The sequence below is a fragment of the Talpa occidentalis genome, unplaced genomic scaffold (assembly GCF_014898055.3).
Source record: "Talpa occidentalis isolate TD23 unplaced genomic scaffold, MPIMG_talOcc4v2.1 talOcc4.6, whole genome shotgun sequence".
NCBI classification, from domain to species: Eukaryota; Metazoa; Chordata; class Mammalia; order Eulipotyphla; family Talpidae; genus Talpa; species Talpa occidentalis.
In genome coordinates this window covers 88,476,391-88,503,752 of record NW_023604972.1, presented here as the reverse complement: position 1 = coordinate 88,503,752, position 27,362 = coordinate 88,476,391, and the positions used below count along the sequence as shown (strand labels likewise).

Below are 27,362 nucleotides of genomic sequence, written 5' to 3'. Positions count from 1 at the left end.
AACCCTGCAAAGATCAGGGTCATGGGAGTGAGAAAGTATAAAATTATTCAGTGTGCCACTGTGACTGGTGACAGTGGGGCCACTCCTGCTTCCTCTCTTGCTCCTAGGATCCAGGCATATTTCCTTTAAAGTACTAGCTCCCATATACCACATGTAATTTTTGATCCAGTTTATATACTAGAGGATGACACCCCATATTTGCTTCTAAGAAGTGCTCTAGAGAACTGGCTACTGCTGGGCAAGGTGTATGTGTTATGACTAGTAGCCAGTAGGTAGATACTGTGGTCATGGACCCATCTCTCTACTTTATTTAGTATAACATGAATCCTATAGTTTGATGTGATATATGGGATTCTGTGCCAGTAGAACAAATTCCTTCTGCCCCTACCCTGCACAATAGTGCTGGCTGAGGTTCTATGAGCAAGAAGGGCAAGCATGTGTCCATAATATGTATATATTCTATGACAAAGAACTGCTGGCTCTTCAAAATGAAAGGATATCCATGCAGTCAACTGCTCATCAAGTGATTGATTGGTTTTCTGGAACAATTTGCCTTATTGGAAGCTCAGCTGGAACTACATCAAACTAAAAATTTTCTGTACAGAAAAACAGACAATAACCAAAATAAAGAGACAACCCACAGATTGGGAGAAAATATTTGTACTCCATACAACCGATAAGGGCCTGATATCAAAGATCTACAAAGAGCTCACATGACTCAACAAAAACAAAGCAAACAACCCAGTCCGAAAATGGGCAGAAGAGCTGTAAAGACACTTCTCCACAGAGGAAATGCAAATGGCCAATGGACATAGAAAAAATTTTCAACATCACTTATAATCAGGGAAATGCAAATCAAAACCATAATGAGATACTACCTCATGCCAGTGAGAATGGTACATATGAAAAAAAAAGTAACAACAAATGCTGGTGAGGGTGTAGAGAAAAAGGAACCATCTTACACAGCTGGTGGGAATGCAAACCATTCTAACCACCATGGAAAACTGTGTAAGGTTTACTTATTAAAATGGATCTGCCAGATGACCCAGTGATTCCACCCTTAAGAATCTACCCAAAGGACACAAAAACATTAATTTGAAAGGAAATGTGCACTCTTATGTTTACTGCAGCATTATTTACAATAGCTAAGATATGGAAACGAGCTAAATACCCCAAAACAGATGACTGGATTGAGAATATGTGATATATATACACACAATGGAATACTACTCAGCAATCAAAAAAGATAAACTCATGCCATTTTCAGCATCATGGATGGAGCTAGAAGGGATTATGTTCGGTGAAATAAATCAGAAGGAAAAAGAAAAACATCAGATGGTTTCACTTATAGGAGGAATATAGGAAAACCTAACAAAGGGTCAAAAAAAGAGACAAAACTTGCAGGCAAACTACAGATCTGAGGCATACAGCAGGGGAGGGGGAGGATGAGGGATCAAAACAGAGGACGGAGGAGCACAAGGCACTACGCAGATGGTCCAAGGTTGTTGTGGTGGTGGGAGATTTATGGGGACTACATCTGAGGGGAGAAATCAAATAGTGTACAAAATTGAATAACAACGTAAGAAAATAAAAAAGCTTAATCAATAGAAGAAAAAATAGAAGCTGAGCAAGCTTGGTTGCTGGCTTGTTGGATATTCAGCAGTGGTAGTTAGAGCAACCTTGGTGACTGCAGTTCATGCTGCTGGGCCCATGTGTCGCCCATCTCTCTGCCACTGTGGCCATTTTATTCACATGTCCTTTGTTCCAGTACTGAAATGACTGTTGGCAGAGGACTGGAGTCAAATGGCAAGGTCATTCTGTCTGCCTGATTATTTAATGTCACATTCATGATGGATGCGACCCGATGACTGTTAACATATGCTACAAAAATATTCACACTTTGTATTCATTCCCATGTGTATATCCACATACTGTTTTCCCTAGACAAAGAGTAATGGCAAGGACCTGCTTTCATTAGCATGATCAGGAATTGCCTCTCTGAAAAAACAACATTCAGTTGAGCACTGACAGATAGCAGGCGCCATGGGGAAGAGTATTCCAGCCAGAGCAGACAGCATGAGCAAAGGTTGGAGGTATAAGGGAACATGTTCAAGGAGAGGCAAGAGGGAATCAAAACACAGCAGGGGAAGGAAAGCAGGGCAAGATGTGGCAGAAATGGAAAGTCACATGAAATAACGAAGTTTACGTTTTGGAAAACGTCCTGGCTGTGGTGTGGAAGATGGGTTGGAAGGAAGCCAGGATGATTCCAGGAGACCATCCAGAGCCACTTTTAATAATGTATCAGAGACAACATTGGTCAGGATTAAGGAGGTAGCAGAACAGACTCTAGAAAGACATGGTTTAAAATTTTGTTTGGGGGGGAAAGCTAATCCCTTGTTCTACCGAAGGACAACTTTAATAATAAGATAAATACATATTTTGCTAAGTATAAAATAAAATGCCATTTGCTCTAAAGTCCATCTCCTCATAATGACAGAAGGGATGAATTGGCTTTTTATAACTATCATAAACTCAAGCTCTTTCCCCATTGACAGGAGAGCAGATTTTCCAAGTAATATATATAGAATTAAGTCCATCTGGTTTCTCTCAGTTTTGTTCTGGTTTACACTGGCGAAGAAGTAAATCATCAAGACTGAGGAAGAGAATGAAGCTTCTCAGACATAGATCCTGGGAAGGAATAGCAGAAGTGAGGTCAAATGAGCTGAGAGAATATCCGAAAGCCGGTGGGAAAGGTTACAACCCCAAGACCATGAGGTGAAACTGCAAAACGTCCTTTCATCTCCCTAGGCTCTGAGGACATCTCTGACCCAGCCGCTAAAATAATACACAAGTTCATGATAATGAACATGCATGGTCAAGAAACATTTAATCATTTCCACCATACTTACTAACTAAATGCACTCCTTACACACCCATTTTAAGTCATTCAGTTCCCAAAGGGTGATAGTCCAGTTATGGGGAAGATTTTATACAGTGCACACATTATTTTGCAACAATGCAGAATAAAGGAGATATCATGTGACAAGTCCCAGTATGAAGTGACTCACTGCATCACAGACATCACCCTATGAAGGAATAAAAACCAGACACATGTGGAGGGAGTTTGTCCTGCCTTCAAGGAACACACCGTTCTTAGCAGGCCTGTGGAGACTGACAGCAACATGACTAGTGGTTTTTCAAATCTTTCTCCAAATCTCCAAAGACTTAAAGCTGAAAACTGTCTTCTTTGTGAAAACCCAGGTGTGAACCCGGCCTGGTTCTCTACAGGCATTTAATTTTTTTTTTTTTTTTTTTTTTTTGCACAGCTGAGCTGAGCCAAGAGTAACTTCCAACCCCATTACAAACTTGCTCTGTAAGAGGAGGAAGACATGCTCATTTGATAGCTGGGGAGTGACCCTTATAGGGTCCCTGGGGACCCAGTATCAGTGGTGCTCACTGTTTCCTCTTCCCTGGATGCAACAATATATTAAGAGAGAGGAAAAAAAGAGAGGAGGTTGGCTCTTTTCATGATTTTCCTTTTTAATTTTTGTTGAAAATGAACTGTGTTCTCTTGATCCTTCAAACAAATGGAGGGGAAGTGGAAGCCCAAAAGTTTCTCTTAGGTTCCCCAGAGAGGGTGGCTGTGTTTGTAGTGCGATGTGGGAAAAGTCCTTGTGTATCTGTTGCATTGTCACGTCGTACCAGGGTGATTTGCAGTGGGAAGTGTGGGATGAATACTATTTCTATATAAGAGAAAGTGATGGAGCCACAGTCTTTGAATCAAAGATCTCAGTTTGCCCTTCATCTCTAAGACGTGCTTCCCCTGACCTCCGCACCCCCATCTTTATTAGATGATGAAAGAAACGCAAGTACACTCTCTGAACTTGACCCAAACAATAAGTCCAGCCAGAATTCCTTGCTATTCAGAATGCACTTGGGTAGGGAGGGGGAGAGGGTGAGGGTGCATGGAAGGACTTGCCTGAGATCACAGAACAATGTGAAGGACAGGCTCTGCAAGTTTTTGGCATCATGCCTGAAGAATCATTCTAACCTGGCATTTAAAATATGCATTGCAAGTCTTTTCACAGGGCCGATCTTAATAAACAGATGGTCTTTGGGGGGAAAAAATGGATAGATACATTAAGAGACATCCAAAAGGATTATGAAGAACTTCTTTCAGTTTAGCAATTCATCATTTTAAGCTCACTGGCAAACAATTTGTCTCTTCTCGAAAGTAGAAATAATGAAATTGATCTCCAACCTGTCTTAGATGAGGGGGTGGATGAGGTAAAATCTATTCATCATTCTGGACTTGAAGAGATGATAGTTGTGTCATTTGCCAGTGCTGAAGGACAGCTTCCCTTCCAACCTGTAGTAAGTACAGTGAAGAAAACAGTTTTACTTGGCATGCAGGATATCTAAGTTAGAATAACATGTAAAATCCTCCGGTTGTGGTTTTGCAAGATTGCATATATACAGCATCGAGTCAATTGCTTCTCACTCCTTGAAAACCAGTTGACAATAAAAGAGAAAATCCCCTGCAATAGCCAAGTCTTTACAGGAAGAAAAGAATATCAAAGTAAGGTTATGCAGAAACTTAGAAATGGATAGTTACCATGTCAGCCTCTTAGGGGACATTCAATAAACATTCATCCAGTATAATAATGCATCTCTGTGAAGCAAGCTCTGCTGATAGAGTCTAATCTCTCAGCAGCCACTCTAAGCCCCTATCCGGACACAGGTGATTCTGTAGATTTCAAAAAGCATCTCTTTCCAAAAGCTCCACGTATCTCCACTATGTTAATCCCCTTACCTTCCTGCAGAAACACTTTATTTTTGATCTCAGATTTATCTGCTCAAATGCTCTGCCTTATTCAGTATGTCACCTCTTTGAGCAAAGGGCTTGGCCACCTCTCCATCTTCTCTAGCAAGTTTTTAGACAGATGAGATTGGAGGTAGCCACTCCCTCTGCTTCCCCTTGGAAGACTATCAGAAGGATGTAATGTTGATACATGAACATGCCAAGTACAATCTTCCAGGGGACTGCACAAAATTCTGCTGTTCAAAAATAAGCATCTTTCCATTATGGTTAATCAACACACCAGAGAAGAGTCAAGAGAAGGGCTGCTTTGCAGAATGGTGGTAAGGATCCCAGTGAAATCTTGCCCCCGGGGAGTTATCTATTAAACTGGTACAAATGAGCAAAGACCAATCAAAATTTCTGGAGATGGATCAAAGGACTTATAACAATTAAGAAATATTTATTCAACAAAATCCACAGAGTCAGTAGGAACAGTGGAATTCCATGGCTTCATCCCACCTACCGAAATGCAAATTATAGAAGGTTCTTCCAGGGGATCTGGCCATCAAGTGACAACTCCCACATCATCATAGCTCTGTGCAGAAGACCTGTCCCAGGCAGGTGACCAGGCAGTGGTGGGGATCACTGGATCCCAAAGTCCTGCTCAGTAAGGAGAGCCCAGTGGGGCAGCTGGAGAGAAGCATGGTCCCGTCCCACCACCCCCCAGTCCCGTGTTGTAGAAGATCCAGGGATTGGAAGCCAAGTGGAAGCTCTCTTCTCCCTCAACTCCTGGTGCAGGAAAGTGACTCTAATCAAGCTAAACAGCCAAGAAACATGGGAAGATCCCATTTTCCCTGGCTCTGAGGTATGGAAGACCAATTCTAAGGGAGATGTGAATGTAATCAATATATTCACAAGTTTTACAATGTATTTTTAAATTGTGGTAAATATGGATGATATAAAAAATGGCCATTTTAACCATTTTGGGATATATGATTCATTGACATTAAGTATGTTCATGATGTTATGCAGCCATTACCACTGTCAATTTCTAGAAATCTTTCATCACAGTATTCTGCATCCACTAAGCAACAACTCCCCACTCTCTCCTTTACACAGTCTCTTGTAAACCACAGACTACTTTCTGACTCCATCAAATTGACTTCTGTAGATAAAATCACAAAATATTTGTCCTGTGTACCTGTTCTATATTATTTTAAAGATTCATCCATGTGGTAGCATGTGCCAAATTTTATTCCTTTTTAAGACTGAATAATAATATATTATATGTGGGCATCATGTTTTATTTATCCATTCCTCTGCCATGGGCACTTGAGTTGTTCCCCATTTGGGGCTGTTATAAACAATGCTGCTGTGAACATTAGTATAGAATTATCTGCTTAAGCCCCTGATTTTAATTCTTTGTATATATACCTAAAAATGAAATTGCTTGGGCAGATGATAATTAAATGTTGAACTTCTTGAGGAAATGCCAAACAATTTTCTGACATGACTACAGCCTTCTATGTTCTCACCAGCAAAGCACAAATGTTTCAATTTCTCCACAGCCTCGCCCACACTTGTAATTTTCCATGTTTGGGGATAATAACCATCCTAACGGGTATGAAGTGACATCTCATTGTGATGATTTTTTTTAAAAATTAAAGCATTTAAATCCTTGTATGCATTCAGCAGTTAATGCTGAGATCTGCATTTTATAATCTTTTGACTTTTTCTTATGAATATGAAAAATGGACTGGAGGAGTTTTTTTTTTTTGACCCTTGCCAGGTGAACTGCTAGCTATTGCAGGCTGGGTGTACCCTTGGCTGGTCCTTGTAAAACCTGTATGAAAAAGATGTAGGTTAGTCCTTCCCGGGACTTCTCTGAATGGTGGGCAAGCACTGCATCTTCCCTTGGGGTTGTGCATGGTGGGAGGACAATGTGTGCATACAGAAGCAGAGAACATGTATCCAAGCAGGATTCAAATTGCTGGGAATTCTCTATCCCTTCATCCAAGCTCATAAATTTTTAACTGTAAAAATTTCAAACATGGCATGGCAGACCTCTCCTGTCTCGCCCGCTTCTTCCCTCAGCAGTGTATTTCGTCAGTCTGCCTGTTCTGTTCCCCGCTCTGTCTCTGGCGAATCCTCTCACCCTCTCGCGCATCTGGCCTGTACCCCAGTTCTTGTATAAATAAATAAATAAATAAATAAATAAATCTCTAAAAAAAATTTCAAACAAACAAAAACCTCTTGTTGGTTTGTTGAGAGTGAAACAACCAGTGTGGCTCACTTAGTACTGCTACGAGTCATTTGGGATCAAAGCCTATACTCAGCTTCTAAGTATGGAACAGTATTCACTCATCAAAACCTTGATACCTACTCAAAAAGCTGTCTTTTGTATTTGCTAATCTTTATTTTCCCAGTTGAAATTTATAAAAGGGAGATCAACCACTGCCTTTACTCATTAATAAACATTTGCTAAGCTTCTTCTATGTAACTCTGAGTAAGCGTTCCCAGTCACTATCCTAAATGATGTTATGGCCATTGCTCTTACTACCCTAACAGCAATATATCTATTTATAGACAGTTCCCAAGTTCAAAGCAGAATTATTAACTTCCTTTCAAGGCAATGATTTTCGAATTCTACTCATGTAAATTAACTATGCATAATTAATGATTAAAACTATTACTTGAAAGCCTGATCTACAACTCCCCATACCCCTCAAATTTTAAACACTAAATACTAGAAATTCCTTTTCTGGGACTTTATAAGGTCTCAGTGGAGAAAGATTTGAGTGTTTGATATTCTAAGAAACATACAACATGGTTCCTGCCCTCAAGCAATTTAGCTCTATTTATCTAAACAATGAAGTATAACATTTCTGTCATAGGTGCGTGGTTTAAGAAGGAATTCTAAGTCAGGTCTTATGGTTATAATGAACTGAAAATGGTCAAAGTCCTGGATCCATAGGGACCTCAGAAATGTCTGTGATGAGCATCCATTGTTACTTGTCTGAAGACACAGAATGACATATTTGAGACCCATGCCGTCAGCCTTCACCCCTGCAAGCTCAGGAAGAGTCATTCTAGAATACGTGTTTCTCAATAGCAACTTTATGATCTTACCACCCAACCATATTCCAGCTTGCATTCCTGGAAGAACCACATTTCCCCTAATATTATTGCAAGTCACTGTGGGCTTGAGAGAGCAGAGCCTAGAGGTTCTAGTGAAGGAATATGGCATTAAGAGAGATTCCTCTACGTGAATCCTGACTCTGCCACCAAGATGGCTGTGTGACCTGGGACAGACTGCTCAACCTCTCTCAGCCTGCTCCCATTTGCCAAACTGAGATGTCACAGGGTGATGGTGACTAGTACGGACTCTGGACTGGGGCAGACCTGAGCTCTGGTTCTGCCTCCAACTTACACTAGGGCTGCAACCTGGAGGAGATGATTCTCCGTCTCCAAGCTTGTTTTCTCATATACAAAATTGGGACTCATAGAGCATCTACCTCCTAGAACTGTGAGATTTCACTGGGATGGGGCTTATAAATGCTTAAAGCAATATCACTACTCATATGCACTAGCTCTTAATAGACATACAGCAGTGACCATACGGGAAAGCGCCTGGAGCAGAACCGACACACCGGAGACTTGCAGACATGTTGTTTTCTCTTCTCACCCCCTCATCCCCAACTGACCTGAACACAAATGTGAGTTCATTAATACTGCTTTGGGATTGATGGCATAGGGTTTGGGAGAATTGTCCCATACCTGTGCCCCTTTCCTTGCCTTCTCATTTTACTGCTTTTCCCTCAATTCTCCACACAACAGATCAACTCTTCCAAGTGGGCAGAGACACACATGCTTCTCTGCCCTGCAACCCAGACAGCTATAGGGAGACAGATTCTTGGCTAGGCCTGACATTATATGGTTATCATGAACTGAATGCATTTGCATTCTCCTGGTGTGAGCTGCATCAAAGGGCATCTGGAGGGAAAGTACCTCCCCAGCTGTGACAGGCAATCAAGCAGAATGACAGAGCCAGGTGCACTTACTGATATTCCCAGCACCAGCACCAAATTACAGCACATTAATGCGGACCTCTGAGAATGTCTCATATGTTGCTTCCAGTACATTTAGAGAGGACAACATCTTACTTTTAAGGGAAGAACAATTTAGCAAATGACAGTACAGTCTCTTAAGGTGTTTATTACACAAGGCGAACAACCTTAATGTAACCCAAGCGGCGCAGACAGGAGTGGTGTGGCATACATGGACCACTGTGTTCTTCAAACTACACTTCGTGACCCACTAATGGCTAATGAAATCAAAAATGTTAAGGGCATAATTTTTACAAAATGAAACAGAGTAGACTAACATGAATAGTAAGGGTAAATGGTTTTGGTAATAGTTTTTAAAGATATTTATAGATGGATGAATGGTTGGTGGATTAGAAAGTAAATGCTTTTCTTACTATCGGTTATGTCAAAATAGTTTTAAATCACTAAAATAGTGTATGGACAGAAATACATTTGTGCATTTTCTCAAAATAAATGAAAACAACTATTCTAGAATAAAGAATTACATGAAGGTAAGGGGAAACTTGAATCACTCAGTCAATGCCTTTTATTTACATGGTATAACTTTATCAAAAAGTGTGTGTGTGTGTGTGTGTGTGTGTGTGTGTGTGTGTGTGTGTGTGTATGAAAGAGAGAGAGAGAGAGAGAGAGAGAGAGAGAGAGAATATGAGAGAGAGATCTTCAAAGGGTATATTTCTATTCCCAGTGACCTCAGGTATTTTCTCCTCTGCTAACTAGAGCTGTGTCAGGAGAAATGTAGCTGATTAGATTCAGCTCTCCAGAGCCTCAACTAGTGGAAAGACTTGATTTTCTCCTAAAGAGTAAAGACCAGTCTTTTATTTCTTTTGGCTATCCCAGTGTCTCATCGTAGCAGCGTGTGAGAACTCTGTGTTGACCTGAAAGTCTGTACAGACACAGAAATGCACTTATCAAGACAGTTCTCTTGTAATGTCTTTATATAACTCATTTATAAGGTTTTCAGAAATTGTCTCTGAACTAACATAAATTGCCCCTTTTGTGACAAGTATACTGGGGTCTTCAGGAAGTTCACAGTAGAGAGAGGCTGCAGCATTTAGGTGGGAACAGGGTTTAGTAGGTGAAGCATGAAGGCCCAGGCGACACCAATAGCTTAGTGTGGGACAATGAGTGAGGAGCAGGCTACCAGCAATTCCAACTGTAGGGATTCATTGTTTTTGCATGCACTTGTGTATAGACAAGAACGTATACATATGTATCTTTAAGTATGTTTCAAAATAACAAGATAGTCTAAATTACTAGAGTACTGTTATTACAGGATATTGCCTAAATAAATGACAATACCTACCACCATACAATGGCATGCTACAACACTGTGGAAGAGAAGAAGGAAGCTATTTATGTGACAAATATGGAATGATTTCCAATAGGTAAAAATATAAAATTGCTATAGTAAAAAAAAAAAGGAATAATCCTGCCTACAGGGTCATGCCAGCTTCAGAAGCTCCTTTAAGGCCAATTGAGGCCATCACAACTCATCTGCAACCTCTGCCCACAACCTGTTCTTTGCCTTCTGTTCCACAGTTGTTTGTAGTGGCATACAATACAGGTTAAATCTCCCAGAACTAAGCAGCTGAGCATTATTATCCTGTAGCTCAGGAATTCAGGAGTGGTTCATTTGATCTTTCTGGCTTATGGTGTCTTATGACGTTGTGATCAAGATACCAACTGAGTCTACTTCCTCCACACCAGGTAGAGACTGATGCTGAGTGTTTGGTTATGATATCTGATTATACTTACTATGGCCAGAGGCACTGCTGAGGATCATGGGCCAAGACTGAGTCCTATTAAGACAACAGCATCACTTCTCATTTAAAGAAAATTCTGCTACCCAGATCAATGTCCCCTCTGGCCATGGCTTCAGTCTGTTTTATTACGTCTACCCTGAGCTTAACGGTATCTATTCAATATCCCTTTTAGATTTAGTGATAAACTCTCTCCTTTTTCCCTGTTAAGGTTAAGTAATCTTAATTCTAATGTATCTTTTTCCTTCAACATTCTTTTCAAAATCATTTTTCTGTTTGTATGAGTAAAAAATGGAAATATAGACAGAAATATGAATTATATGCCCTTGCAATGATTGATATATGTCATAGTATTGAGGACAGGCAGCATGTGGGGATCCTGTCCTCCCCCACCATCATGCATCCCCACAAACATCTTTTCCACAGTCCATCTTGGTTACTTTCTTAACACCCTTTAATCTTTGGTAGAATAAGTTAATTTGATTATGAAAGGGAGGGGTGCTAGAGGTGATTTGAGGATGCTGATCTGTCCATAGCCATTAGCCTCCTTTCTGTCCACCTTAAAGCTGAATCCAAATAAATCTTCACTTTATCTAAATCTAGTTTCAATTAAGCCCCCTTGCCTCTACTTCCATTTTCATCACTAAGACTTTCCAACATAGTCAAAGGAGTGACTTTTGGTTCTGGAACATTGAATGACAAATCATCCTGTTGACTTTTCAACATCTACTCAGCAGAGCAGCTGACTGGGATTTAAGAGAAAGTCTCTCGATGTTTAGTCTGCTGCCAGGTTAAGAGAATAAGTATGTTCTTTCTTTGAAAGATGTTTCTTTCTTTGAAAACAGTGATTCTTATTCAGCCTGCCCGAGCCTTTAGCTCAGGCTGCCATCCCCATGCTCCAGAAAGTCAGTCATAAAATGACAGAGTTCCACTCCCCCAAACCCTCCCACTACTCAAGCCTTCTTGCTGCCTTTTCTGCTCTCTTTTGCATTGTTTTTGAATCCCTGGACCATGAATTTGTCTTCTCCCATTTGAATCTTAGCACTCTTTGACACTGTCTCACCCTCAGTTTCCGTCACATCTAAATACCCCAGAAAACTACTTTGCCTAGTAAGTGCCAACCTATCCCATGACTGCTTTGCCATTGTTGGATTGTGTGACTTGCTGGAAAGGAAAGGAAAACTGAGTCATGGGCAAGTTTCAAATTTCCCAATTTGTGAGTCTCTGAAACTAAAGGCCATTCCAATGACATATTCCAGCGAAAAATCCTAATGGGGCTATCAGCTCATGTTGGCAACTGTGGTTTCTTAAAAGTCTAATGAAGTTCAACTTCTCTAATAGAGTTCAAGTCTTTCTAGGTTGATGACACCTGAAATATGATATTTAGGACTATTTGTGTGCCTACCTCCACCTCAAATACAGTCCTTAGTGCTCAGAAAGTTTTAAAATGTAATATTCCAGCTCAATTGTTATTCTCATTTGTTAGGCAGAGGAGTTCTCCAGGATGATATGGAAAAAAAAAAAAAAAAACACAACAACAACCACAACCTCATTTAGAGAAGAATTTATTAAGGAGTTCTATTCCTTTCTATTACCATGGCACTCCTTTAGTCTCATCTTTCCAACAACTATCACCACCTCCTGAGACTTTGTCTTTGTATAAGTTATTCTAAGAACAACCCTTACACTCCAATATCTATATACCCAATGATTTTCCAGGTAGAAGGTGTTTTTTTGTGGATCTTATCCATAGTGAGGGATGAGGAGATAACTGTAGTTAACTTGTCCTGATCAATTTAGAACAGTCTGGAGTATGTTTGAAAAGGAGAGCCTATTCTGACTCCACCCCCATGTCTATGTGCTCACATGGAATGAATAGTAAATCTTTGAAGAAACACACATATGGCTGGTTCTAGATAAAAGACAAAAAAAGTGGGCATCACCATCTTTTATTCTTTTTTTTTAAGAGTCTGTCTTTAAAGGAAGATGGTCATGAGAAATGAGCAGCTAGCTACATGGTTGGCATACCATGTATCAGTGAGAATCAGTTCCTGGCAAAGGTCAAGGGTCAATTAAAAAAACCTTGAAGAAACACATTTAATAGGACAAGAAAAAACAGCTTCCTGAAATTATGAGAGGCAGAAAAAAATCTAAGAAAAGCTGTAATAGCAAGTATTATGAAGGGTACCCGGAGGTACCTATGGGAGGGTTCATTAATGGTATTGAAGGGACAATAAATAATTTTCAGAAAGAAATAATGGGAAAACATATTTTTGTCATATACTACCCTGTATACTCTTCCAACTGGCTATTCCTAAATAATATTCTTCATAATCAATCCTGAATTCTTTGAGCCACTCTAGTGAATTAACTGAAACTGAGGCAGGTGTCTGATGAATCTCTGATCTATAATCATTGGGTCAGAAGCCCAGATAATAGCCTGAGCTTGTAATGTAAGGATGGGCTCATGGGAACAACAACAACAACAACAAAAGAACAAATGGGAAAGACTCAGGAACAATATTTATGATTCCTATGCCTATATGATTACTCCAAAATATGATTTTTAAAACAATTCAGTATTTTAATATGTGTACATGCATTTGTTTATTGATATTCCTTTCTAAAAGATTTTGGACCACAAGGTAAATAGAATATCAGAGGTTTTATTAAAATTGATTCAGAGATTACTGGTATTCCTGGACTTCAGTCTTCAGATTCCTATGGGAAGTCTCATCCTGATGAAAGCAGAGCATTTCATAAATTTCTAATGGCCCTTTCTAACAATATCTTTTTTCAGAAGTAGATAAATCAATAAAGGCAATACTGATCAATGCTTCTACCTGAGGAAAGAAGTCGAATTTACTGGTAAATTGGAAGTGCGATAAACCTTGGGAGACAGTAGTTAGTGGACATAAGTTTTTCTTCAGAATTCTGATATGTATTCACCCCGTTATAGATTATTGCACCCTGATTCCCTCTGGGATAATTACCTCCCCAGTTGCATGCATTCTTATCGGGCATGTCAATCAGGGTTTCATGCCTTCCTCAAGTCACGCGCTGGGTGTAGAACTGGGCTAACTCTGTCCGACACACTGTCTCCCCTTGGACTTTTAATTTTAAGTAGATTGACAAGGACAGAATAATTCCTGCTAAGTAAACTCCTGGGCCTACCCTGCTTCTTTCTGTTTCAGAGCCGGGCTCCAAATCTCTCGTCACTCCATGAGTTTCCTGATAACCCTCCCAATAAATTCCATTTTGTTTAATTTAGCCATAGTCTGTTTCTGCTGCTATGAAAACCCTTTATTGAATATGCACTCCATATAAACCTGGTGATAACCCAAAGTAAAACAGGGCATGATGAGGCATCTATCTGAGGTTTAAAAACTCAGACAAGATAGGAATGTTGACATAACTAGAGCCTATAAAGGGGGAAGTGATTTGACTACACACAACAAATCTGAAAACACAATTAAAAAATTATTTTTGGATAAAGTCAAAGAGAGAGAAATTCAAGGAATCCAGTGAGTGGTTGATGGGCCACTTTAAGGAAATCAGGTTGTAAAAGATCACACACACATAGGATTAGAGAACAGTACATTACTAAGGGGAAAAGAAAAATTCGCATAAAAGACTAAAAATCACATGGAAGGCTGAAGCCAAGGGGTAAAAAAAAAAAAAAGATCAAAGCGATAGAAACACCTAGAGACCTAGAGCATCAAAATGATCTTTCATTGGATATGCCAGAACAAAAATGACCAGGAACATGTACTGATGCTGATATTCTAAGGCTAACGGATGACAGGAGGGAAATAGAATTTCTTTACAGCTCTTATTTTGCTTCCATCTTCCTTATGATGGTGAAAGATCATCAAATCTGAAAGTATGGGATGAATGTGGTATAGAGGTAATTGAAGTTGAAGATCAGAGTCCAGATAGTAAGAGAAAAAGAAACCTCTGTAAAAGATTTCGTTCTTTAGACTTGGATGAATTGTATCCCAATGTGCTGAAAGAAATAACCCAAGTAAGTGTAAAATTACTGCCAATAATTTTTGCTAAGCCGAAAAGAATGGAAAAGGAGCCTGAAACTTTGAGCTACACAAATGACCTTATTTCTGAAAGAAAGCTGGGTAATATAATACTGCATTTTGTGACCTACAAATAGTCACTGTGAAGTCAGTTTATTTGGAAATTACAAGACTTAGATCCTGCCTGCAGGCTGCAGAGTGATTCTCATGGCCTGTATAGTACTTTGTTGAAAACATGTACAAAAACACTAAACCCACTTTGTGGTTCACTCCGGGCTAGAAGGAATAGAAAACATATGAGGTGTAAGAAAAACTCTAAAAATGATTTCTATGGATTAGTTATGTGCAAAAAAGTATGAATAATTTGGAAAGATGTTTATTAAGGTCCTAGAAAGATATGCTCCAACGTATTCATAATGGCTGTCGAGGTGGGTGGCATTATAAAACTTTGGATGTTCATCTTTTTATTTCTCTCAATTTCATGACACTTTTGGTAATGAAAAGTATTCCTTTCATAATAAGAAAAAATAATAGACATTTCAAAAAGAAAAAAATCTCAAAACAATATAAAAACAAATCAGAAGAAAATTAACATGAATAAACTCTTAAAAACAAGGTAAAAAAAAAAAGTATTACATAACCATAAAATAGGGGTAAGATGGGTCTGAAAATAATTCATATGAAAACTATTAGAAGTCTTGTGCCCAAAGTCAACATGTGCCAAGAGAGTAGACAGATGCAATCTCAGGCAATGGCAGGATGAGGGGAATATAAGGCTGGGAATAGGGAAGTGCTGGTTTGAATGAACACTGGCTGGACCCCATATGGAAAACTGTGCCTGGTTCTGAGCTCCATATACAAAGATGATCATTGGCTGATAGAAGGGTCAGAGGAGGGTCAACTAAAGAGTGACAGGTTTGGAGGCCATGTCACCTGAAATCATAGAGCCAATTATTTTAGGTCAGAGAAGACCTAAGGGATAGTTGACAGATGTCACAACAGCAGCTGTCACAGGCATAGCTCGTGGGACTGGACAAAATGAAATCTGTAGATCAGACAAACCCACAGCTGAGTGGCTATGACTAGGGATATTTCTAGCATCTGGAAGCCCAGATGAACAACAGAAAATCATGCTGATGACAATAAGCAGATATCTAGAAAATCAAATAGTATAACAGCATCTGAGAGTAGAGAGGGGGTACCCAGCAATATCCTGGTACCCTGAGGGAGCATTCCAGTTCCGGAGGAGCTGGGGTGAAAGGTAGGCAACAAAAGGAACAACTGAGAAATGGGGATGCACAGAAGGATTCAGTGAATGTTGAGCAGTAGTTCTCCAAACATGGTCTCAGAAGGCTATAACATCAGCATATCTAGTAATGAGCTAGAAATGCAAATGCCTGGGCCCTCAGAAATTACTGAATAAGAAACACTCAGAAATCTATGCTTATCATTAGAATCTGTGATCCTGGGCCTCCCCTGGTGGTGCAGGCAGTTGAGTGCTGCACTGAGAATCTGTCCGCAGCCTCTGCAGCATGGGTTCGATCCCTGAACCCAGGCGTCGAGGGTCCCACATGGCTTGGCAGACGTCTCCTGTCTCTCCCGCTGCTCCCCTCAGCAGTGTGTTTCATCAGTCTCCCTGTTCTGCTCCCCACTCTGTCTCTGGTGAATCCTCTCACCCTCCCACATATCTGGCCTGTGCCCGGGTTCTTGTATAAATAAATAAAATAAATCTTTAAAAAAAAAAAAGAATCTGGGGCCTCCCCAGTGGTGCAGCGATTGAGCGCTGGGTTACGAAGCTGCCTGCAGCCTCTGCAGCACCGGTTCAATCCCAGCCACCGGGGGAGGGTCCCACATGGCGCGCAGACCTCTCCTGCCGCCTGCTGCTCCCTTCAGCAGTGTACTTCGTCAATCTGCCTTTTCTGCTCTCCGCTCTGTCTCTGGTGAATTCTCTCACCCTTCCGTGCTTCTGACTGTACCCAGTGCTTGTATAAATAAATAAATAAATCTTTAAAAAAAAAAAGAAAAGAATCTGTGATCCTAGGGCCTCCCTAGTGGCACAGGGGTTATAGTCTCAGCACTATCAAGCTATTGGCAGCCACTGAGACATGAGTTCGATCCCTAGCCAGGGAGATGCCCACATGGCAAAGGAGACCTCTCCTGTCTCACCCGCTGCTCCCCTCAGCAGTGTATTTCAGTCAGTCTGCCTGTTCTGCTCCCTACTCTGTCTCTTGTGAATCCTCTTATTTCCTGCACCTCTGGCCTGTACTCCAGTTCTAGAATGCATAAATAAAAAATAAATAAATAAATCTTTAAGAGAAAAAAGAATCTGTGATTCTAACATATGCTCAGGATTGAGTACCCCGGCTTAGTAATTAAGTACGTGGACTCAAGAGTCAGAATATATATGTATATAGTTCTGCCAGTTACTAGCTATGTGGTTTTAATTCCTCATCTGTAAAATGGGAATAGAAATAATACCTACCTTATAGAGTAGTAATCTCTCTCTCTCTCTCTCTCTCTCTCTCTCTCACACACACACACACACACACACCCCACTTAGAACAGTGACTCTGGCATATGTGAGAGTTAGCAAACACTTTTCTTTTTATCAGCCATTAAAATTACAAAAGTCAGGGAGAACCAACCATCTCACTGCCTAATGTGGAAGTACAGAGGTTCTTTTAGTTGTTGTTTTATTAAAGATTTATTTATGCATAGAAGAAGTGGGGTGTAGGCCAGAGGTATGGCGGTGGGGGGAGAGGTAAAAGGGTTTACCAGAGACAGAGTGGGGAGCAGGACAGGCAGATGAACTGAAATCCACCACTGAAGGGAGCAGTGGGCAAGACAGGAAAGGTCTGCTGTGCCATGTGGATTAGCTCCTTGCCTTCGAATTGAACTCAGGCTGCAGTGACTACAGCACTGAGATTCAAGCCCTATGTCAGCAGGGAGGCCCAGTACAGAGGTTTGAATTAAAGTGTCATTTTATCGGGATCCCTGGCTGGCAGTGCAGTTAAGCAGTCCCTGCTGTGGAGACTGGGAGCTCACAGAGGAGGTGCGTGAGTCCACCAACTGCTCTGAACATTTGAATACCGTGCTACCCTATTCCACATTACTCCTAAAAAGCAAAACTAAGACTAAAGGACAAGATGTACTCAATGAAAACAAAACAAAAATAACCTAGACTCAAGAATTAAAATAATAATAAGGAATGAAATGTAGAATGGCCTGAGTTAAGATGAAGATGTTGGTGGTGGAATGAGCCAGCTTCTGAAAAGTAGGTTATTTCCTACCATATGGGTGTTTTCTGAAGCTGGGTTGTCTAAGCTGGGAAGAAAGTTAAGAGTCCCAGTGTTTCCTTCCACTCTTTAGACTCTAGGAGTCTAGATTTTTGAGTTTTGAGACCCCTGCTTCCTCCCCTTAGGAATGTCCATTCTGCCAGCATAAATGTTCCCCTCCATCAATGTCTATTATTTTCTTTGGCTCACAATTATTTCAGTTTTGGAATCCAGATGTGACCTGATTTTGAGTCTGGAATGAATTAATATGTAACAAGATGAGTTATTGTATTATAGTAATATTGCAGGCTTTTTTTCTTCACTCCTTACTTTGTCTTTTGAAAAGAAACAAAAAGGATCTTATTCCCACCATCCCATAAATAAAAGTTAGTCAGTTAGGCCTCTATTTTTATCTTCAAGGAAAGTTAACAGGAGAAAGAGGGAGGGAGAGAGAGAGAGAGAGAGAGAGAGAGAGAGAGAGAGAGAAGGAATGTTGCAGACACCAGGAAGACAGTCCTAAAGAGCTCTTACTTTCAAAGTCTGGAGATCACCCTCCATGGAGAAAGCCTTTTGTGGTTTGAGGATGAAAGAGGACAGTGCTTTCTACTGGAGTCGGAGGTTTCCAGGAAACTAGCAGAGAGAGGGCTCTGGGTTCCCTCTGGGGCAGAATCTGACTCAGGACATGTATAAGGCTACAGATGCCAGATCTCTAGTGAAGCTACAGATCTGCTGTCCTCCCCGTTTAACAGGTGCCAGCCCCAACAACAGCAGTATGCAGCCCAAGGAGCCATAGTGTCAAGAGTGACTAGTGTGACCCAATAAGCAGATGCCTTTCCTGTCTCTTCTTCCTGTCCCCTACACACACACACACACACACACACACCCCTTTGGAGACATATCTTTAAGGAGCCACTGTCTAGGTACAAATCAAAGGAAAGAAAGAACATAAAAAAAAAAATGACAGATATAACACTGATATCAGGTTGATATTAACTATTAACTCTTGCAAGTATAATGTTGGGACCAGAATTTGTTTTAGAAAAACAAAGACAGCTGTCATTGCTTGGTGCTGATGTGGTCTAATACAATGCCTATCTATATTTATATCTATATCTATATCTGTATCTATGTGTGAGTGTACACATATATAGTGTATGTTTATACACATACTTATATACATAAATATATATATAAGTCAATCAATAAATCTGCATTGAGTATGAAGTGACATGGTGCCAAAACATAATGGTGGATGGTGTGTGTCTTTTTTTGAAAACAATTATCTAGAAATTATTACAAAGGCTCAACAAAGTCACAAGTGACTCATATCTCTCTGTGCATCCGTGAGGACTTTGTGTCATCACTACAGTGACATGGTAAAAAATGTCAGTTAGAGCCCAGTGATAGGAACATAAAGGCAGTGTCTGCTTAGATTCAGCTAAGCCCCTGATATTGTGAGCTGAGGGCCAGGGGCCAGGAAAAAGCTTTGGCTCTGCCTTAGCTGCTGTAAACGATTGTGAGCAAACTGCTTCCTTTCTGCATGTCCTATAGGCTTTTATTTACTTTAGCTGATGTGTTTTTGGTTTGAATCCTGGATGTGTTAATGGATAGCTTTATTTGAAATGTTGAGTCACAGAGCTAAGGAAGTTGACTCGCCGACGGAAGAGTAAACGCCAACACCTGTGGCCTATTTCAGAGCCAAGACAAGTCTGTTTCCAGAGGTAGAAATTTTATTATGTTCTGTGAGAAAATTATTCTCTATCTATAAACTTTTGTGTTTATATAATGCTGGTTGTGCTGATGTGGTTCGTTTCAAGGAGAGTACTCCTGCAGTCATTCTGTAAACATCAGGCGCATGCTTGCACGCTATGAGCCTTGGCTGGGCTGGGCTCAGGCACATGAAGCTAAGGAGAAAAGGTCTTCTGAGAGTTGGCAGTCACTGAGCTGGGGCAATCAAAATGCATTTCTTGCTGGATTTTTGAGTTGCGTCACACTGTATATAGTATTTCAACAGTGATATGAGTTCAAGAATTCAGAAGAGCAAATATTAAGGGGAAGTCTCAATGTTCAGAAATAAAATGAACAGACCCTTGTGAATGTCAACTCTCACTTTGCATGTGAAAGGGCAATTCATAAATGATTTCGCTTGGTTTTTAGGATATTTATTGAACACTCCTGATGTGTATGAGAAATGTGTCAATAATGGTTGTCACCTTGGTAGAGTTAAAGGAGATTGTAGGGTACATGGACATTATCAGGTTTTTTCCATCCTCCCTCCATTAGCATCAGTGATCAACACCTGCAGGCTTACACGTGTGCCTGATGGTGGTGCCTGAAGCATGGTGTGGGCGTGAATAAGTGAGCACAGCTGAGCCCAGAGACTGAGCATATATGGGCAGAGGATGGGGAACGGCAGAAGACCATGCGGCAGAGAGCAGTAGTAGAGACCAGCAAAGAGATGGTGAGGGAACCCCAGAGAGCCCAGAGAGAGTGAAGATTTGCCCGGGGCTAGGAGGCCTGACGGCCTCATAGCCTCCAGGCCTCCCACCTGCCCTGCACCTGGTTGCCTCACTACAAATGATGTAGAAAGATCATAAAAAGCCACTGAGGGCTCCAGAACGCCTCCTTTACCTGTGTGCTTTGATCAAAGAAAACCTGCTCTATGCCTTCCTGAAACTACAGAGATGTTAATATTTTTCCATTTGCTTTTCTAGTTTTCTTACTATACATGCATGTATGTGTATATATATATATATATATATATCTCCTTTGAAATTGAGGTAAATGTTATTTATTGATTTAAATACTAAATTCTAACAAAAGAGTTATGATTAGGCCTTTACTCATTATTGTCAGTGTACACTGGTAGGCCCTTTGTAGAAATGCTTTGTAGAAAGCATTTAGCAATGCAGCATACCCTTCTATTTCACATTCTCTTCTATTCTGTGCCAGCCTTGGTTCTTTTGTCCTCAGGTTACTTATATCTTCTTCTGTTCTGCTTTGGACCACAGGGGACTGATCCCTGTGGGTCATGGGCCTCAGAGCCCCTGGTCACCTGGCTATGGGAAACACCAGTGAGGAATTGGGGGGGTGAAAGGAAAAGTGTTCCTCTGCCTTGGGTGGAACACCTTAAAGCCACTGCTAGGGATCCAGCTCCTTCTGTCCCACCTGCCGTCTGTGATTCTAGATCTCATGGGATGCTTATAGGGGTGCTAATGGTATCACCCTTATACTCTGGGTTGCCTTACTTCCACTAATGGTTCCCTAACCAATCTTAGACCCCATGTGTAGGGTAAGGTAAAAGGTATCAGGCTTTTCTGCCCTCCTGCCATTAGGATGGAGGACGGAACCCTGCGGTCCTGAATGCATGCCTGATGGCGGGCACCTGGAGTGGGGTATGGGCATAGGTAGATGGGATTCGACTGGGCTTTTAAGGGCGGCGTCACGGGGATGCCAGCAGAAGCCGAGAGAGAAGCAAGAGAATCAGAACACGAGAGAAGGCCGGAGAGCCCAGATAGAGTGAGGATTTGCTGGGGGCTGGGAGGACTGCCAGCCTCCCGGCCCCCCCAGCACCCCTGCCTACCATATGCCTGGTGAACCTCAACAAAAGCCTGAAAACCTGCTGAGGGCTCTAGGACTCTGACTCCTCCTTTACCCGGTCTGCTGGATCAGAAAACCTGCTCCGTGTCCAGTCCTGCCTTTACACCGTGTAATCAATTTTTTTTGCACTAAATCCCCGCTGTTATAGAAACTTCAGAATGGTTTTCCTGATTGGACTCTCATTGATACTCATCTGGCCCATCACTCACTTCTAATAATCTATCAGAGAAGGTAACATCAAAGATCTGTATAAAAGAAAAGTTCAGTACAACATTATCATTTGGGAAAAACTAGAAGCAACATAAATGTCTAATAGGAAGTGTTGTTGGTTGATTTGTGTCCCTCCAAATACGTATGTTCAAGTCCCAACCTCCAGTACCTGTACCTGTGACTGTATTTAGAAATAGGGTCTCCCTGATGTTAAGATTATCATCGTCAATTAGAGTGGACCCTAATCTAAGGAGTGGTGTCTTTATAAGAAGAAGGAAATAGGGACACACAAGAGAGAATGCCACATGATAATAGAAACAGAAATTGGGTGAAGTGGCTGCAAGCCAAGGATTGCTGGCAACCTCCAGCAGGTAGAAAAAGCAAGGAAATAGTATTCCCTAAAGTTTTCACAGGGAGCACTGGCCTGCCAATGGCTGGATTTCAGACTAGCTCCAGAACTGTAAGAGAATACATATCTGTCTTTTATGCCACCTACTTGGTTTCAGTAGTCTTAGGAAATGAATTTAGTAAGCCAATGATTAATAAATGTTTTTAGAAGAACTGGAATTACTAAAAATATTGTGTGTGTATACACACACATATATACATACACATACATGTAAATATCTATCTAGAAAATTACATTAAACCTAAAATAGAGATTTATAAAATGCAGATTCCTGGGCCCTAGTCTAGATATTCTGATGCAATAAGATCTGCCTTAGTAGCCAGGAACATATTTGAGAACTCTTAGCCATCATCAGGTGGAATATTTCTCATCACTCATGACTGAAGTCAGTCACAACTGTATTTAACTCTTGTTCCCTGTCATATAGTTTGAATGATTTAAGGAGGGAGGAGCAAAAGAGTGCAAGTGAGCACTTTTCTTGGTTTCCACTCTCAAGTAGTCTCAGATTCAATGGAGCCTTAATTTCCAGTTAATTAACTTGTCAATCTTACTTAGAAGAAATTGGTTTCCTTCAATCAAAACTGGGAAGATAGCATTGAAATCTGAAGAGGTGTTTGCCAGCTTTCTGACAGTGTTAGATAAGGCTCTTCTGATGTCATATTACAGAAATCAACTCCAGCTACCTTAAACATAAGTAGGTGGATAAGTTAAGTAAATAAGTAACAAGTGAAATATCAGGAAAATCTGAGCAACCATCCTAAGGGAAGGCTGGATCCAAGGAAGGTCCATTACATTAGCAAGCATACCAGGTCACTACCTTCACTCAACAGCGTGGACAACTGGTGTCTGTGCTTCTCAGTTCAAACTTTCAAATTCCTCGGAGACACATCTGATGGGCTCCATTTAGGCCAGGGGTCCCCCGCACTATTCAACGATGCCTAAGAAAGGATAGTCTCAAGTAATTCAGACACAGCATTTGGCAACCCATCCACGTGACTAGGGGCCAGTTCTCAGAGAAGAGGAAACAAGTGAGTGCAACTCACTTGCCTGAGAGGCCACACTCTCCTGACCTCCGCCCTCATTCCCTAATCTTGGTCCCTTTCTAAGAGTGGATCTTAAGCCTTTTCATAGGTTAGACCATTTCTGTCTTCTGAAATTCTTCCCAAATCCTCATTCTCCACAGTTCCCACTCATGTGAAATTTGGGTTCTTGTTCATCTTGTACACTTGCACATTTCTGTGAAACCCCCTCTCAGAGGAGAATCTTTTAGGATCAATGAGGTGATTCTGCTCTTTTGATCAATGACACCAGGAAATCAAAGCCAATAGGCTGGCAGGTATGGACTGTCTTTCCTGGTGTCAGTGGTGGGTCATGTTGAATCTTCATACTAGTTTCCCTTAAAACTACCATCAGGCAACTGGCTGGTTAGGGATACAGTCTTTGGCTAAAAAAGTTTTTCCCAGTGTACAGGCTAGGGGAGAAGTTAATCCAGGCATAACACCACCACGCCCTGTATGGAATGAATTACTAGTTCTGAAAACCACTTATGTTCACACCAATTCAATTTTTTCTTCGCGGGCAAGCTGACCACACTGTTAAAAATCGAAGCTATTTCCTTGGTTACCTTCATAAAACTTTACTTTTTCTTCACAGAAACCATCCTAGCCATCACATCATCAAACCTTATCTCTAACAGCACAAATCATTCATCAGAGTCATGGCAAGGTGCCACAAGACTCAGGTATGTTGTCCACTGAATTAAGAAAAGCATATTCTGGAAATCCTTAGTTGATACAAACTGTGTGCCATAGGGGCCAGTTACATAATGTTTCTGTGACTGTTTTCTCATCAGTAAGGGGATCCCCTCCCTCAGGGGATTGTTGAGATGCTTAAGTGTAAAAAAAAAATTAGAGAAGTTCCTGGCATGTGGCAAGTACTCAACAAATGTTATAACATTTCATCATGCCCTCAAGGAATGTCTGATGTTCCTTGTCTCCATGAACATTGTAACTATTAGTTTCCATGTCTTTTCTCATTCCTAAATGAGGGCAACAGATATCTCCAGCCTCCAAGGAGCCAATGAGGCTGGATGCATTCTTGAGTGTTTGCTGAAAGAAAATTGTGACTCCAACATTCTTGTGTGAAATGAATGTGTTAGGGAGAGGGTTTGCCCAAAGATCATGCAGAGTGGAGATGACTAGTTAGGGCTTTTGTGTGACCTTGGGCAGTTGTTTACTCATTCTTGGCCTCAGTTTTTATGTGTTAACCTGTGGGTAAGACTTACTTCATAGCATTGTGTGAGACTTGAATGTGATAACAGGAGTAAAGTGCTTAGCACATGATAAGCATAAGTAATAACTACTACTAGAAAAAAAAAATAGCCATATGAGTAAGAGCTTCCTCACCAAAAGTTGTAAGTAGCACCCTGACAAAAGTCAGCAATACCACAACCAGTGCATCTGGCTCCAAATCTACTTTTACCAAATGCCCTCTAGATAGTCTTTGGCTTCCAACCCTAAACTTTCCTAGAGGCTAATGGGGCTCATTAGCCAATTGGAGTCTACTTGAATCTTTTGAGTCTTGTTTTAAATGGGCACTTATAAATTTTCTCTAAGAGTCCCATGGAGCTGGAACACCACCTGGATAAATAAAGAGCTATTTCTGAACTTGCAAAAATCAAGACTGGTGCTTGGTGGTTCCCTTTTGGTGGGTCACCCAGTTCAATCACACTTACCAGTGGCAGCAGCAGCTCATCCTGCTTCCATGTAAGAGTAAGAAACCACAAGTGGAAGACAGATCTGGATCGATGGAAGCTGATGAAGGCAGCACTGTATCTTAGGAAAGCAAGTTATACTGAGATACTTTTATTCTGGGAATACTCTGTTAGAAGGCACAGTGATAATTCCAGTTCATGTCTTTATATAAACTATCCTATTTTTATTGGTTTGAAAGGTATTATTGTTAGGTTTTAAAAAGTGAGGTGCAGAGGGTTGTATATTATGCTGAAATTCATGTAAAAATGTTCAAATGTCTGACAACCGAACTATCTCCAGAAAGAGTGATGAAAAACGGATGACCTTGGAGGTCTATCATGAAAGGAACGGGCTGTTTGGAGAGGGACAGGAGGAATTCTCCTTGTGTGCCCCTTTGAAGCTGTTAAATTTTGAACCATGTGAATCTATTTGCTTGTTCAAAGACCACATTTAAAAATGCTGAGAAATTACATGAAAGAATCCACTTCTGCCACATTCAGTAATTTCCTGAAGTCCCATGTACATCTATGGGTAATTCATACTTATGACCTAATTAGTTCAAAAGCTGCATTTTAGTCATTCCGTTCTTAGAAATATTTATTTTCTAATTCTCTTTTAAATCACCTGCTACTTGGCTATCAATTTCCACTCCTTTTTCAATACCAATAAAATTTTTAAAGAGAAATTTTTTGAATTGGAAAGGGAGCAAGATCATTCCAAAGATGTCCAGATGGTATTTCTTGAGTGGGGGTGTGAGGAGGTGATGTAAAAGCAAAAAGAAAAGGGGAACATTGTTTAATTCTCATTTTCTGTTTCCATTCATTGTGAGATAAGACCTATATTTGGTCAACATTGTTGAACTTGCCCTAAATCTCTAGTTACCTAAGAAAAATGAATGATTAGCTCAGGTGCTTAGCAGACCCTTTGATTTATAGGAACTCTCAGGACACCCTTTAATTCCTTGGCATGGAGTGGTGGGCTTCGTCCCCATACTGCCTGCAGCTTCCTCGTGAGACTGGAATGAACAGAACAAGCAGGGAGTGAAGGTGAGCACTGCAATTGCCCACTCTGCCTTCATTGCCTTCCCCACCTCACAATGGCTCTTGCCTTGAGCTTTCTGACCTCTCCTTCATCCCAGGACTCTCCCACCACACAGAGAAGACAGACAGAAACTTATACCCTATGACTCGGCTCTACAATGGGAATCTATCACCACAAATTAATATGGAATTTTTTTTTAGCATTCTCAGACCCCCAAAATAACCTCCCAAATCATAGGACGGAGGAATTTTCTACTCTTGGATAGTGGGGGAATGTTGTATGGCAAAGGTTGTGAGACATTATTGTGCCTCTGAATCACCTACAAAAGTTGTTAAAATCCAAATTTCTGCACCCCACTTTCAGGTTTTCATCCAGAAGTCTGGTGAGGGGGCCAATAATTTGCCTATCTAACAAGTTCTCAGGTTGCTGCTAAAATTGCTGGTCTGGGGATCTGGGATTTCTTACTTATGTACGGTCTCTCTTCTTCTAAAAGTCTGGTCTCTTCTTAGATAGCATCTAAGTCTAATCAATGAATTAAGTCTATTATCATGGAAGAACTAGGGCTTTGGGTGCAGGTAAAAAGATTCAGAGAGTCTATCATTTGTTAACTGTGTGATGCTGAACAAGAACCGTAAGTTGGAGTCTTCCTGGTGGTGCAGGGGTTAAAGACAGCACTGCCAAGCTATCACCAGCCACTGCAGCATGAGTCCAATCCCCAGACAGCCAGGGAACAACCCACATGGCACAGCAGACCTCTCCTGCCTTGCCTGCTGCTCCCCTCAGCAGTGTGTCTCAGTAGATCTACCTGTTCTGCTCCCCACTCTCTTCAGTGAATCTTCTCACCCACCCACCCCCAAGCCTCTGGCTTACACCCCAGTTCCGGTATGCATGGGTAAGTGAATCTTTAAAAAAAAAAAAACATAACTTCTCTCAGGCTTAATGCCCTCATCTATAAAATGGGAATACGAACACCAACCTCATGTAATTAAGTAACATAATTATGTGACGGACCCAGACTATGTTAGGTAGTCAACAAATTCTATTACTTTAGCCCCCCACCCCTGCCCTGTTGCGATGACAACACCACACTGACAAATGGGAGTCGTGGAGTAAGCTATAAAATGCAGGATGCTCCTGAAGAGAAAGATCCTGGCCTTTTTATTGATAGAATAATCATACAGTATCAGTTGTGAGGACAAGGAGGACAAAAAGAAAAGGGAGGGGTGAAACTAGAAAAGTGCTCTGTCATCTATAGTATCTGGGGTTGTGAGTCTGCCCTCCAGGCACTTCTCATCTGCTTGATGACTTGGTATTGTCATTGAGATCTAGCCCTAGACTCCCAGCCATTGTTTCAATCTTATCAACAAGGCTTTCCACTG

The 27,362-nt window shown here is 41.0% G+C and overlaps 1 long non-coding RNA gene across 1 annotated transcript in view; it reads right to left on the bottom strand.

The window, feature by feature from the left end:
- Positions 1-27,362, bottom strand: part of LOC119260786 (uncharacterized) — a 130,440-nt gene that overhangs the window by 52,216 nt on the left and 50,862 nt on the right. Inside the window, exon 5 of the long non-coding RNA XR_008549169.1 lies at positions 4,262-4,369. This is a non-coding gene — a long non-coding RNA (uncharacterized LOC119260786). The remainder of the gene's footprint in view (positions 1-4,261; positions 4,370-27,362) is intronic.